The 16,087-nt window shown below is 38.1% G+C and overlaps 2 protein-coding genes across 9 annotated transcripts in view; one reads left to right on the top strand and one right to left on the bottom strand.

Annotated features, from left to right (window-relative positions):
• Positions 1-16,087, bottom strand: part of LOC129780636 (growth hormone-regulated TBC protein 1-A) — a 198,083-nt gene that overhangs the window by 39,229 nt on the left and 142,767 nt on the right. The gene's annotated exons all lie outside the window — the stretch shown is intronic.
• Positions 1-16,087, top strand: part of LOC129780637 (protein tipE) — a 101,306-nt gene that overhangs the window by 9,934 nt on the left and 75,285 nt on the right. For 4 of the 5 annotated variants that reach the window (XM_055789131.1, XM_055789130.1, XM_055789128.1 and 1 more), the window contains one exon: positions 8,817-9,975. The gene's annotated coding sequence lies outside the window, so the exon portion shown is untranslated. Of the gene's footprint in view, positions 1-8,816; positions 9,976-16,087 lie in introns of those variants that run through there. The other variant, XM_055789132.1, reaches the window with a different exon arrangement.

The following is a 16,087-nucleotide window of genomic DNA, read 5'->3' as shown; positions in this document are numbered from 1 at the left end:
TTTTTAAATTTCCAAAAACATATGCATGGAAAACTCATGTCATCTATACATTGGAAGAGGGATACTTTTACGGTAAACAAGTTTTTCTAACAACAATTTTTTCATGTTTTCCTTGAAAAAATATAACTACAGGGAAACTTCGATATAACGTACCCTCGTTATAACGTACTCTCGGTATAACGTACATTTTACCTCGATATAACGTACAAATTTCCAAAGTGTAAAGGAAATTTTTTTTAAATATTTTTTTTCTGAAAAAAAACAATGAATTATCTCTATTGTGATGCTAAAACATGTTTTGTACCTTTAATCAATTTCGAGATACATATGGTTTTGTGATTCCGGATTCTAAATGAATCAAGCTTTAATCAACAGTACGAAGGGAAACATCATGAGAAAGACTGGCTTCGTCTTCTAATTGAATATATTCATTATCTTTACTAAAACAACAACACAATAATATACGTTTGTGAGTTCTTTATTATGCTTCGATACAACGTATATTTTTGAAAGTAAAATGTACGTTATATCGAAGTTACCCTGTAAGCCTAATTTTGTTTGAAGTCAAAATAGCGATGTACTGTATTCGACAAAGATTCAGATTTCATTAAAATATGGACTTTTTTCCAAGATTTGAAAAAAAAATCAGTGTAAATCTTGTTTCTTTTATTAATATTTAAACAATTTATTCTTTGAGGTCCCCTAAAGCGAACGTCGAAAATAACTGATGAGGTTGTTGCACATTGTAGTTCCATAGGCCCTCTTAGAATTTGTCCATGAGTGGCAGGCTCAGGATGCCAAATCTGGCCAAAACAGAATCGTGTTTATAAGGGAAAGATAGCAGGTGTTTTCAAAGGCACTCATTCACCTGAATTTCCTGGTTGTCACTCCCATTTGCAATGAAAATGCCACTGCTCAAGCCACAGGTACGGTTAACCTACCAAACCAGATTCTTATTAGCGAATTTCAACAGCTTTAAGTGTTTGAACATGTCTGCCACGTTTGAAGCCTCTGTAAAATTAACAAAGAAATAAAGAAGATTCTGACTAATCTCCTTTAATATCCCTTTCGTTATCAGTTGCAGATAACCCTTCAAATGTAAATAATCTATCACACTACGAATTTGGTATCCACCAGTTTTCGCAAAAGGCAGAGGACGTCTAATTTAATTGCTTGTCAAATCATGGGTCTTTTTATAGAGGTATATGTTCGCTTTCAGAGGTTCGAGGATGAGGCTGAGGCGTATCGAGAATAAACACTGTCTCAACGGTAGGGTTTCCTTTTTGGGATTTTCAAAACTACGCTCTCAAATTTTAAAATTGTATATTCGATGAAATTCGATCTTCACGCACGTATATTTCTGGATGCTATCTGTCGTTCTACTGATCGCAATTAAATCCTCTGTATTCACAACTGATCTGCCTAATTTGGGTGTGGATGTGTGTGCTGGACAGTATAACGGTTATGAACAGGGATGTTCAATTTGAGCCATATTTGGTCATCGAAGATTACTAATGTCTACATATAAATGCTAACAGTATAAAATTGGAGGTTGGCAACACTTTTTGATATGAAAATCGTCGGCACGTTTTTATTAGAAAATTATACCGGACAAAATAGAACAGTGACCCACTACAATGTCACGATCACCGACTTTTTTGTGACACTAGTGAGAGTCTCTTACTTGGAGGAGCTGCGGTTTACACAAGATGGTGCGACATGGAGTCCACAACTGATCTAATGAAAGGAACGATCGGCGAACGAACAATTTTGCATAATGGACCCGTGAACAGATCCTGCGATTCAACACCGTTGGAGTTTTTTGTGGGATTATGTGAAGTCTTTAGTCTACGCCAAAAACCACAGACGCTGCAAAAATGTGATGAAAATCAATGTTCAAATGAAAAAACAGCAAAATTTATAGCAGTTAACACCATCTACCTGGGTTTTTTTTTCAATTTAAAGTTTTATAAAGGCTACACACCCTGCACAAAATGCCTGCCGGAACGACTTGAATATTCAAATGATGTGAAATATCATATTCATGAAAATACAAGCTACAGCGTCTTCCTTGTATACATATAGGGAATTATTCATCCCACGCTTGAGTCTCAGCGAAAAAGGGGATTTGCTCGAGAAAATTGCAAGTTTTGTAGCGAATTATCAAAACAGGAATACTTAGATCAACTTATTTCCGTTTTTGGCAATGACGCCCATTCCTTTGCCATTATGAAGCTCTTACGTAGCTCCGTGAAGGCCATTCGTAATCAGTTTTTGTGTCGAGAAACATTGATACTGTACAAGAACAAATAATGCAATATCGTAATGTGACATACTGCTTTCAACTTAATTTAGGCAGCATCGTACGATGCAATTCAATTTATGCTAATGCAATTGCAAAGATGCAACGCTATGTTTAGAACCATGTTTAGCCAACGAAGGTGGCCCCCATAGTTGGCTAATTAAAAACAGGTGACCTAATTGTCGGAGCGAAATGTCGCATCATGAAAAAACAACCGAGATGACGGGATGCTTCAAACTCGGATCTGGCATGGGTTAGAATTTCGCCCCACTCTTTCGTTGGGCGTTAGTTGGCAATAATTGCGTTCGGGAATTTTCATTATTCAATTTGAAGAGTTCACAATACCAGGGAATGTCTGACAGCTAAGTCCCATGAGGTTGATAAATTAATTACAATGTGGTCACTTCGGCGAATTCCCAGCTATTGAGATAAAGGCTACGCGAATCATTTCCGCGAAAAAAGAATAACCACAAAATGGTTAAAATTATTTTAAAGTCGATTGTACAATAATAACCACCCGATGGATCGCTTCCCAGGGGGGGGGGGGGGGGTGTTGGGTGGTGCGTATATTGGCAGATAATTCAATATTTTTATAACTTTTTACTCATGTTGATGATAATGAAATCCATGTGTGTGTTTTGTATTGTATTTTTGACAAGGGGAACCAAAAAAGCCAGGACAGAAACCATCGAGGGTTTATTTTGGTCAGAGCGATGAATAGACATTCTCCTGATGCACCAAAAATACCCAAACTAGATATTTTGTAACCCAATACCACATCCGCTTTCAGGCCAGGAACTACTATCTCGTTAGCCAATTCGTGTTGTTCGAGAATACTTCTAATTGATTATTTATAGCCCGATGCGGCAGCTCATCCGATATCGTTTAGCCTGGATTAGTTTTTCTGTGTCATCCCACATTTGGGAGGTTTTAGTGTTCCATCCACAATATGGATAGAGAAGAGTCCTGCGGTTGCTATACGTTTTTGTCTCCAAAATTATTCGATGTTTTGTGGCCGGCAGTTAAAGCGCACAGAGTGCAATTATTCGCTAATTATAGGGACGTTGCCAGAGGATGAAAAGTGGGGGACACATCCATCCAATCTATCCGGGCTGTGCACTGATTTCCCATGTGTTGGGTCATCTTCGATAAAATCTCACCCATCGACCGGTACTTTGTGCACAAAAACGTGCCTGATGGGGCTTACAGCACGACCAAACTCCATCGCATAAAGACACACCGATATTCAAACACCCAACGGGGGGCTTTCGCGTTATTGTCTCTATAATTGATTAGTTCATAATAAATTGATTGATCCACAACGTGACCGAAATTGTTGATCGAAATAGGACACAGAGACACACAGTTGAACCATGCCCGGTGTAATGAGTGTATGCTATTTTCAGTAAGTGAACTCTCTAATTGCCGTCTGATTTGACATTCACGTGTGACACACTTGCAAGGTTTATGACTTTTTGTCTCTCAATCCATAGGTAGTTGTGGTTCTTATTCATTAAAATTGGTTGCTATGTGCCTGTATATTCAGAAATAATATTACGTTGGGGAAAAAGAAATCCATTATTTTTTCGGTAAATGGAAAAAAAATCTTTTGCTGTTCTGTGTTTGTTCGATGCAGTTGTGAGTAACAGGGTGTTAACAATGGATGTCAACAAAGAGAAAATCGGCACATATTACAGCTTTTCTTTGATAAAGGTGAAAATGCAAATCAAGCCGCTGATATTGTAGATGGTGTTTCTAGTGCCGATTCTGTAACAGCTAATTACGTGAAATTTTGGTTTTGTCGATTATGTTCAGTCATTTTTGATGTTAAAGGTGCTCGGACAGGCAGGCCCGTTGTTGAAAATGTCAATAAAATCACAAAAAAATCGAAGTAGATCGGCATGTTAGTAATCGTAGCATCGCCCAAGAGCTATAGATCGATCAAAAAAACAGTTTTAAACCATTTGCGCGAAGCTGGATTCACAAATAAGCTCGATGTTTGGATCCCACCAATTAACAACAAAAACACAGTGGATCGAAATTCCATCTCGCCAGTAGTGACTCGCCAGAAACTCCGGGAGGTTGGTTGGGAAGTTTTAATGCTTCCACCATATAGTCCGGAGCAGGTACAAAGCACCTTTCTCGCATTGTAGAGCTTCCTGAGTGATAAGAAATGGGAAACAAGAGAAGATTGTGAAAATCGATTACTAGAGTTTTTCGCCAATAAGGACAAGACTTCTATGAGAGAGGCATTATGAAAATTTCAAATTTTGTAAATCGAGAATATCTCTTACCGAGTTCGAATTTCATGTGTTGCAATTGCATATATTTAAGCGTTTCCGAAATGTTTGAAAATATGAAATGTTTGAAAATATCATGGCCGCAAACCAAAATAAAATAATTCTCTGAAATTATGCAACAAGCAAACCAAACAACTCGAAAAAAATATGATATTTGCACCGATAACTATCACTCGGTAGATGCTATCGGCTTGTTCGGTATCTATAATAGTAAAATAGAGGTAACGAGCAAAATTCTTATCGACTCGACTTCTATGATAGGACCCATCGGGTGTTGTGGGTAAAATTGTACTTTTACTCTTGATGCGGTCGATCCCAGGTCTGATTTTTTGACGTAGAACTCCGTCTTCCATTAGTTATGCCAAATCAGAAAACAGGTCACGTTTTTATGAAATAAAGTTAACGTTAATGACGATTTTTGCCACGAACGGATTTTGACGATTTACGTTCCAAACGAATCGGAAATTCTATAAGATTTGTTTTTTATGCTATATTTTACAATCTCCTGGTGTGTAAACGGTTTAAATTGACAAAAACTAGAAGCATTTCCATTTTAGCAAATTTAGCAAATTTAAGTTAGTTTTCACTGATAAGTTTGTCAGTAAGTTCTTGATTTGACAAGGGATTGCAACTGTGGACAATAAAACAATGGACGTCAAAATATATAGGAAAGTAGAGATGCCAACCTTCCTGATTTTTCAGGATTTCCCAGACTTTTTGGCACGCTCCCTGATATCCTGACAAACACTCAATTCTCCCTGATGTTTATGAAATGATCCTGATTTTTCCTGATTTTTTACTTTTTGGTTTATCAGGAAAAAAAACCATATAAATATACTGGGAGTTTTGCTGGTTGTGTATGAGAACTGTCATAATAGTCTACATTAAAAAGCTTTCCGGCTCGCGCTTATATAATGCTTACTCTTTCTTTCGATTATACTTTATCTGTTCGCATTTTCGAGAAAATGCGCTTGCGTCTATTTATGTGGACAATCAATCGTTTCAATGAATATTTGTCCGCATAGCTAGACGTAATCACCAGGTTGCTCTGTTTGTAGCGTTAGTATTTACAATTCCGATAATAGTCAAAACATCTCTGTCGGTAGTTTCAGTGGTTATCGGATAAAATCAAAAAGGTTTGGAAGAAATTAAGTGAAATGTCTGGAAAAGGTGCTCTTGATTTGTTGCGAGTCTATGATAGTACTTTTTTCCTGAAGAATACTCTGGGATATGATAAGAACAGCAGTTTCGTGTTGTTTCAATTAATTGAATTTGTAAAGGTAATCTGCAATGTTGATAATTTTAGCAATATGATTCACCGATATCACGATCAATCAATCGTATAAAGATGGTGGAGTGACTTACTCCAACGGTATGAGTAAATACTGAGTATGTGGAATAATTCAATGTTGAATCCGAGGAGTTATAATGCTAAAAACCAATATTATTTTTATTTTACTACTGATGTGATTGTTTCATTATCTATTTGAAGATCCAAAGTCATTATATGAGCAGCGTTTCAATGGTTTCTCATCTATTAGTAATAAGTAATAAAACACTATCGTGACCGGCATGTTCGGACTCTACAAAGAATGTGATTCAAATGTAGATTTAGCTTATAGCACATAATACTGACAATTGTTGATTTTCGAACGATGTATAAAAGCTGTATGGAACTACGTCTGTTATGCAGACAAACAGTGATTTTTCGGAAGCGTTTTTTCAAAATTACTCAAATGTTTTGGAACAAAAAATGTTTTTTTGCATGTTGAGCAAACGTATTACATTATGTAGAATGCGAAACAGCGAAAAAGTCGATTTTGTTAATTTTGTCGTTTACGTCTCCTATACAAACATGGGCAGTACATATGTTTAAAATCTCCGTTCATGTGCATCAGTTGAAACATGCTTACGTAAATCGTTATGACTTGTGCGTTTCATCTATGTATCGTTTTTTTTTAAAGCAAATCGTGGCGGGTGATGAAAACGGGTCATCCGACTGACCCGTTCTTCACCTGAAAAAAATTATGATCTGGCTCAGGTGGTATTGGAAAGGAATTCTGTATTGTAAGCTTCTACCAAGCAACCAGTCGATACATTCCCACAAATACTGTTCGCAACTGGATAAATTAGCTTCCATAATTAGATAATTATTAGAATTGTGAGGCTACCTGAAAGATTTTAGAACTTCCTGAATTGATTGCAAAAAAAAAACACTGTGCATATAAAATTCAAAAAATAATACTTTTGTTTTTTCAAAAATGGGTACGAACTTTCCGGACAACCCAATATGAGCTATCCTGATTTTCCCTGATTTTTTTTTCATTCTCCCTGATTTTTCGAAAAAATAGTTGGCAACCCTGTAGGAAAGAATGCTTGCAGAAACGTATGGTTTGACGTTCTCCATTTTTGAAAGGGTAAACTTCATAAAAAAAATTTCTGACCCGTTAACCGAAACAAAGCCAATCAAAACTTTGAGAACTGCGAGACTGTTGGGGGGGGGTGATTGACAATAAACTGTCATTCATTCCCCATGTACAGGAGGTGAAGCAGATCTCTAGGAACCGTTTGAATGTAGCAAAATTAATCGGTGATCGTTGCGGAAACAAACAGGAAAACAGGAAAAGCTTATTCTACGGCATCGGCATGTACCGCAGAGATGGAAAAAGGGCGATCAAGAAACTTGAACCGACATATGATGAAGCGATCCGGAACTGCACGGGAGCCATGAGAACGAATCCGATTCCATCTCTATTGGCGGAAACCGTATGGCTGTCTATGGAATTGGCTGCGGCTGTGGCGTCAGAAAATTGTGCCAACCCTCTGGCAGTTGGATCATTGCCCCGTGAATCCTACCCGACGGTTAGGAGGACAATGACGCTATACATATGGATCTGATCGGTAGAAAAGAATGAAGCAGGTTGTAGCGACTGGAGCGAAAAGAAGAATGAAGCGTATTGGCAGCCGGATGGATGCTGAGCTTTCACAGCCGAAACATATGGTATCTGATAGGCGCTACAAAGAACGGTAGAACCGAGTTAGCCAACGGTGATCTTCACTGATTTTTCAAGTAGCATGAGAGTGTTGGGACATGGAAGCCACCACCCATGGATCCAACGCGCGGAGGAATGTTGACACCAGGTCAACATCGAAAAATTTCTGGGTTCCTGGACATCCGGGATACCTGGCAATGAGAAAGTGGAAGAGTTGTCCGGTCCCGAGAGAGGATGTCGACCGGAGGATGAAGCGCCGAATCCGTCAGGTATGTGAGAGCTCACGGAAAAGAAGTGACCACATTATAAGGCATGTCAAATCAACGAGAATGCCATGGACGGACCGTGACAAACAGCAAGAACAGAGACTATTGAACACTTTACGGTGAAAACGAAATGATTTGTATGCAAGGTTATATGGGAAGTGGGGGCATAGTGGTCACCCTAAGGAATATGTCCATTTCCAGCGTCCACATATCGATTCTGATCCCGTTTCTCGAAGAATATTGTAGTTCAACTCATTGTCCTTGAAGATAGCAAACGGCTTTCACTATTAAAAATTAGTATTTACTATAAAAATAGTACACTTTTCATTATTAGAAAAAAGGTGAAAAAAGGTTTTTTGTAAAACATTTTGCCGATAAACTCGAAAAGCAATATGTTGATATGAATTTCCAAAATTATAATTGAAGTTCTTCTTAACATGTCCGTATTCCCCCTACCATCCCTACTTTAAAAAAACCTAAGACTTGTTAGCGTGTGTAAGTTATTGTTACCTAAACAAAACACCAACATAATGCAAAAGATATCAAAGTGCTGTCGCCGATTTGGCAACCTTACTTATACACCTAGGTTAAAAGCCTAGAATCAACTAAGTCGCATAGATAGTTTTCCAGAAGAAACACTGCATCGGAACAGGTTTCCATTCTAGTGAACTTCCGTTGTTTTTATACTGCATTTAAATACTATGGTCCTCCTCGGATTATGATCCGAGCAAATTACAGCATCAAGTGGGTAAAAATTCCAATCATACTAAAATAAAAGGCACATAATTCAAGTTATATATTATAAAATTCTTTCTCTTCTCTTCCACGCTTGGAGAACGAGAAAAGACAATCGCGTGGCCATTATCGGCTTCCGGCCAACAATGTGTCCTATTTTGCAAACCGACCACCATATGTCGTCAATCTAATGAGAGCACATTTCATTATTCATTCACAGGCATTCCGTCCACCGCCACCAACACCCTCCCATCATCGTCACATGCCGAAGGCTCTTCTGGCTTGCAGATATTAAAATATGTGCGTTGCAGCAGCAGTTCGGTAAGCGGTCCGAATAGTTGGCTGGCGGCGAAGAAACAACAGCCGCAATATGTGTGCCGCGGTCAATCAATCCGGAGAAAAACAGTAGCTGAGTGTGGAGCTGCCTTGTGGATGTTGGGCACGGAAGAGAAACAGCAAAAACAAAAACTAATATATAGAGAAAAACCGAGCTTTCTGGTGGTCCTCCCCCGCACACTCTCAAACGCAGCAGCCTGTCTGCGGGGAATTTTCTCGTAGTGTGTAGTTTTACTGCTATTTGTGATGTGCTTCTAGACTGCTAGGTGGAAGAAAGAAAATTGTGGAATTTTGCTTCCTCCGCATGGTGGAAGTGTTAGAGCCAAGAGAATATCATAAAATCAATAAAATAATCATAAAAGTGGAGATATTTACAGCTGATGGTGTGTGAGCAACAGCAAAAGCGTGAGTTTAGGAAAAGCCGAACCCAGAAGCTGCTCGTAGTCGGTCAGGTGACTAAAGTGACAAATCTGGTCTAGAGCGGTCATTTTCCACGGAATATTGGGTAATCCTGTGACACGTGAGAAATAGGGAGTGAGCGAAAAAACGCGCTTACGAACAGTGTGAGAGCCTTGGATAATGGCCAGGCGTAAATCGTGCAATCGTGCCGGAAATCAAACACACATTGGCAGAAGAAGCACAATCTCGCTAGTGTCCCTAACATCGACTTCGATTAGATTACCTCCGGTAGCAGTTTCCCTTGCGCTGTTGGCCGTGGTGTTAGAAAAGTGACAGAGAGTATGGAACAAAAAGGACCCATTGAACTCACTTTAATCAGAATTGGATTAAAACTTGCCCTCGGGAGCTACTGCGCGTTCCGGTCAGACGGCTAGTGTCAACGGTTTCTTATGCTCGGAGTGTTCGGAGTTTGAAGAAGAGACAAAACCGAGAAAGTGCCACCGTTTCGCGCTCGTTGTAGATTGCGGTGAACCAATAGCAGCAAAACAGCAGCAAGCGCCACCCGAGCGTAGCGTAGGGAAGTGAAAAGTGCCACAACAGATATCCCCGCTGTAATAAAATCAAACGTTAATTGCACTAATTAGGTGAGAAAGGGGGGAAGATTTTAGCTTCTCTGCTGCTTGCGACATACGCGTCTATGTGCTGCTGCGATGATAAGACCGAGAGCGAGCGAGGGTGGTTTTCCGTCGACTCGTGTTGTAACGCACGGCAGCTGCTGTCCTTGCTCCGGATACGGGTTGTTGGGATGATGAGTTTAATCGCTGGGATGGTTGTTTATGTAATGTTGACTCTCGTTAATTTCTAATGTTTGCAAAGTAGTGAAAATTTATGTCGAGAGGGATAAAATATTGAATAATTTTATCGGATTGTGTTTTTCGTGGGCTGTGGTTTTAACCGCAGAAACTGAAGGTTTGTTGGTGTGGTGATAAGTGAAAAAATCATTTTGGTGGTTCAGAAATCAATTTGTATTGAAAAGGTGCTTGGGATTCAGCTCTTCCCAGCCACGATCCTGGGCTCCAAAGCAGTTACCAGAGTTGACAACAGGTCTACAAATTCTCGATGGGGTCGAGGTCTGGGAGGTCTTTCCAGCGGTTTGATGCGAAAAGACCGGAAGGAAGACTTGGTTCTCTTGGCAGCATGTTTCGGGACGTTGTGCTGCTGAAAACCAAACTTCTCTTCAAGGCCCGACTGGATCAGCGCTACCTCTAGATCTTCTCGCAGGATGTTGATATAGGAATATGCCATCATTATCTCGTCGTTATGCGGTCTCCCACTTGACCTCACAAAAAACATCCACAGGTCAACACATTTCTTCCTCCATGCTTCACCGTATCTTGGATGTGGCACTCCTGAAACTCCTCATCCAGTTTCGGTTAAACAGCTCGAATTTTGATTCGTCTATCCAGAGAACTCTAGAACCCTAGGGTCTTATCAACATGCTCCTCAGCAAATTTAAGCTTTGGCATTGCAATTGTTCTTGGAAATCACCGCGTTCTCAATTATTCCCCAGGTGCTCCCATACAAATTAAACACAAATTTCTACATTACTCGAGAATTAATACAGCAAATGAAACCAAATTAGGCATATGGAGGTTTTAGGGTGCAATAAATGTTTCTATGGTAGTTAGACACTCCACCCCCCTCTCTAAGGGGAGGCTGCCATACAAATGAAACACAAATTTCTACATTACTCGAGAATTAATCAAGCAAATGCAACCAAATGAGGCATCTGGAGGTTTTAGGGTGCAATAAATGATTCTGTGGTGGTTAGATACTCCTACCCTCACTTAGGGGAGGGGGAGGGGTTGAGTATATACATATGCAATGGTATAGAAGGGAATACTCTAACGCCGAAAAATGGCAACTGTGTAATGTGCTAATTATATGTTGAACCAAAATTTGAATATGGAGGTTTTAGAAGCAGTACTAATTCTATGGTGGTTCGACTCACTTACCCCCTCTCTAAGAGCAATGGGGCTGCTATACAAATGAAACACAAACTTCTGCATAGCTCGAGAACTAATCAGGCAAATGGAGCCAAATTTGGGATGTGAGGGTTTTTGGGTACGAGAAATGTTTCTATGATGGTATGACCCTCCCTCCTCTGGAATGGAGAGGAGGTCCCATAAAAATAATACACATATTTCAACCAAACATATTCCAACCAAACATGACAATTGAAAATTTTCGGAAAACTCTGACGGAAAATGGGAAAATTCGAAAAATTCAATTCGCATACGTTCTACAATTACAAGCGTTGTAAGTCCATTTGATGTTTGCGCTAACGACATTGGTCTTCGTTCGAAAGTGGAAATGTATTTTAATGTGATATAACGCACTCTTATATCGTCTTCTATCTACATAAATGAAAATGGATCGCCGAATGTGTTGATAAGAGCAAAACTCGAGAAAGGACCCGATTTAGAGCTGTATATATTCTATCATATTTTCTGTATTTCATTCCATGTAACGGGGAAACATGTTATTTGCAAGTGGTTGAAAAATATCAGGTGTACAAGTATGGCTTTACAGTTTTTTTTTTATCAAAATGCATTCTTTAGAAACATAACAATTACTGCTATTTTGTTCAAAATATGTTCCATAGAAGGCCACAACCAGCAAGGGCCTAGGCCATGGATCAGAACCAATAATAATCTGAGGGAGCACCTTCTAGTTAATTTTTTCTAGATAATTCTTAACAGATCCATGAAATTATCTTGTCGCATCTATTCTTCCATTCCGATTGTTTTTCCTTCAGAGTTCCAACGTATCATTTGTGGGCAGTACCGTTCAACAGTGATGGTTTCAGACGGTAAGCGCTTCCAATCGTGTGCCTTGATTTTTTATATGGTGGCTCTCCATGTACCATCCAAATCAAAATAGTTGCTTGTGAATCGTTTAAATAACCTTGTACACACGCTTACCGATGCAACATCAAAAAGAGAACGAAGACTTTCAACTGCACTTTTCTTCCGAAAAAATAATGTAACAAAATTCCCTGCAAATAGCATTTTTTCAATACAAAATCCGATATTTTCAATGCGATAAATTTACAAATCAATTGAATGAAGCTGAAGTACACGTCTTTCAAATACATATGCTGCCAACTTCAACATATTCTGCAATGCGATCGAGTTTGAAATTCAATCGGTTTTCGCGATCCGAACGAAATCGACTTTTGCATTCTGAAATCTGTTCGACTCAAATCCAATCGATATGTGCAAAACTGGCAGCCTTGTCTTGAAGCAAACCAAACGTTAAAATCATTCATCTGTAAGCGTAATCTTTATTAAATTAGCAGGCCCGAAGGTGTTACTAAATTATTAAAGTTATTTTTCATAAATAGAACAAGCTCAATGTCGTCAATGTCGAATTGCGTGGCAAGATTGCTACATTTGCACAACTCGACTAAATTTGAGTCGAATGAATATGCTAAAGAGCAAAAGTATGCTGAAAAGCTTTTCGTTTGAGAGAATTCTGATTCGATTGGATTCTAGAATAACGGTGATTATACAGGGTATTTCAGTTTAAACGCTCACGCAACAAATTTGAATAATTTCCACAAAAGTGAACCGATTTTCAATAAAGCTTATTTTAGGACATTTTCGATGAGAACACCCCTTTTCTCGATAACACATTTTAACACTCCTATACTCGTGCATTGGTCTGTCAGACCGAGAAATCAAAAATTCGTTCATTTCTCAGAAAATATCAACACTACGACTTTGCGATTCTCTCTAGCTTCGTTATTCGTCGTTCGTAATCGTTTAGCGTATCGCATGTATTGATACAAAGGGGACGTGCGCCACTTTTTTAACACTTTCGGTCTGACACACCGACGCGAGTATAGGAGCAACTTTTTTGGACAAGAGCCTTTTTTCCATATTCTAGAATATTGTTGAATGAATTGTATAAATTAATGTTAGTGGCGTGGAATATTTATTCAATGTAATGCATAAGATCATTACCGGACTATTCTTATTTGATTTCAGTCCCTTTTGTAACTGGATTGAACGGAACCATATATTAACTCTTCGTCGTTAGATTAATACGTTCAAAAGCAAAATATAAATGTTTGACTTTCGTATAGTTATTCGATAAATATGATGGTCTTGCGAAAGAATTTCATTTGTAGAAGTAGAAGTTTACTTGTGAACAGTAAACTATAGACTAATCGATGGCTTATGGTAATTTTTAACAGTTACAATTTCGGGGATATTTTTGGACAAGTTCGACAAGAAAGACAAGTTCGACAAGAAAGCAGAAGTTCCTAGAAATCTTTTAATATCATCTTTTTATGCCCCATTTAAAAAAAAGCATTGATTCTTAGTTTACCAAGAATACAGAGACAAAGAATATTAGAAACATGCAAACTTTATATTCCCGAACCTTTATCATCTGGTAATTATCTAGAAGGTCATTATACATTTTTCTCTTTGATAAAAGAAATGTAAAAAATATGTTTGTTTCGAGCATGCAGTTATGCTATGTTCTGATTCTTACTCCAATGAAACCACAATCGATTAATACGTTTTTATGTTATGTTATAGCTCTTTGTACTTCCAAGAATTATATTCAGTTGCTCACTTTTAATCATTAACAGTGAAAAATTCAAATTTCGTTATTTGTGTTGGAGTATCAAAACCTACTCTGTTTTGAGGAGACTGAATTAGATGACTATTAAAACATAATAACGACGAAGAAAACATATTTTTTGGAGTGTTTTCATTCAATCATACCCTCTTCTTCAAAAAAATGCAAAAGTCTGAAAAATACACAATGGCTACATTACAGAGAAATTCAATTTTCGGTCTGTGACACCGTGCGCGAGTACACGTGTTATGATTTTGCACGCGAGTACAGGAGGGTTAAACGGTGAATAAAATTCTTCATGCACAACTCTAACATTACGACTTCGATGCTGTTGAAAATCCGAGTTATTTCTTCTTTAAGTTCCTCCAAATTTTGTGGCTTATTAACATAGCAACGGCCCTTCACGTACCCCTAGAGGAAGTAATCGACGACGAGAAATGTTGAAATTCTTACCATAAGAGGGCAAAGTTTCATTAAGGTTTCAGTTCTTGTAAATACACGTTCTTGTAAATTGTACATCTTGACACTAAAAACTATCCAATTAGACTGAACGAGTAGCCGAATATTATCGTTCCGAATTGGGGAATGCACTTTTACCATCGACGGAGCGAAAAAAAAAATCTAAGGAGCTATTCTATTTTTTTGTGTGAGCGTTTATTCTGAAAGGCCCTGTAAATCCATAAAGTTATACTTGTACACATAATGAAGCTTAGTTGATTATGTAAATAATTTGTTTTCATTACAATTTTCCGTCATCTACAAAACACGGGGGTCTTCGTAGCCACTTGGTTACGCGTTCGCTTACCAAGCGATCGATCGTGAGTTCAAACTCAGGGCCCTCAATTGACCATCTTTGTGTTGTTATAGAATAACTACGTCCACGCAATCATCATCAGCGATGGAAATTGATCCACGGTCGAAATAAGATCGATTCATCCATACAACTGCTCTGCTCTGCAAGACACATCGGGCTGCTGTTCTATAAATAACTCAACAATGATCAATATCAACTGTCTCCGCTGTCCGGTCTGCTGAACAATGGATGAACAGAAAGAATACCCTTACGCCTAAATGGCTACTACTGTGTAATTTACCATAATGTAATGGAACAGAAAACTTAACGCCTAAATGGCTACTACTAACTACCGTGTAATTTACAATTTATAGAAACATAAACATATGTACATGTACACGATTAAAACCCGGCTCTGTTACAGCTAAAATGCTAATGAGCCTAATAAATAAATAAATGAGATAAAAAAAATCTACAAAACACTTTTGCATATGTATGCTCAAATTGTTGATGACTTGGTGCATTGTTTTCGCTGAAATGACAACAATGATGGTTCGTATGTGTCATTCCAAATGAAATCGTCCTGAAAATGCAGAATAAAACATGTATTTTCGATTCGATTGAAAGTTTGTATTCCGTTTGGGTTGGGGGAAATATGAGTTTTACACAGCAATTGGAAATTCTTTAACTCAAGTGAAACTTTTCGTACCGAAATAGTGTCTCAGAAAGAGTTCTAGAGTATTGATGTTTAAACGCGAAAAAAATATACACTGAGAAAAAATTAGTTTTCTTTATTTACTTACCAAAAAAAAAACTTTAATTTGCAATATCATAAATATATATTTTTTATATTGCAAAATATAGAATATATATTTTTTATTTTTTTATGTAAAATAGAAGTCATGTAGAAAATTTAAAAAATCAGTCCAAGATGGTAAAACTATTTTTGACAAACTTTGTGGAACATCGATTTTTTTTTATGCATTTTTCAAACTTCGAATTTTTGTATGTTAACAATCATTTCTAGAAACAACACGTGTACCTAAACCTCCTGCTAACCCAGGTGCTCTTGACCTCTCGCTTTGCTCGAATTCACTATCGTTAGATTGCAAGTGGAATGTAATCCAGAACCCCAACGGTAGTGATCACTTGCCAATCAAAATTTCCATCACCATTGGGTCGAATTCTTCTGAATCTATAAACATGGCATATGACCTCACAAGACACATTGACTGGAAAAAATATGCGGACGCGATTGCTCTAGCCATCAATTCCAGAGATGGTTTGCCTCCATTGGAGGAGTATAACTT

The sequence above is a fragment of the Toxorhynchites rutilus genome, chromosome 3 (assembly GCF_029784135.1).
Source record: "Toxorhynchites rutilus septentrionalis strain SRP chromosome 3, ASM2978413v1, whole genome shotgun sequence".
NCBI classification, from domain to species: domain Eukaryota; kingdom Metazoa; phylum Arthropoda; class Insecta; order Diptera; family Culicidae; genus Toxorhynchites; species Toxorhynchites rutilus.
Note: the sequence above shows the minus strand (reverse complement) of the source record. Positions and strands in the feature narration are given on the sequence as shown.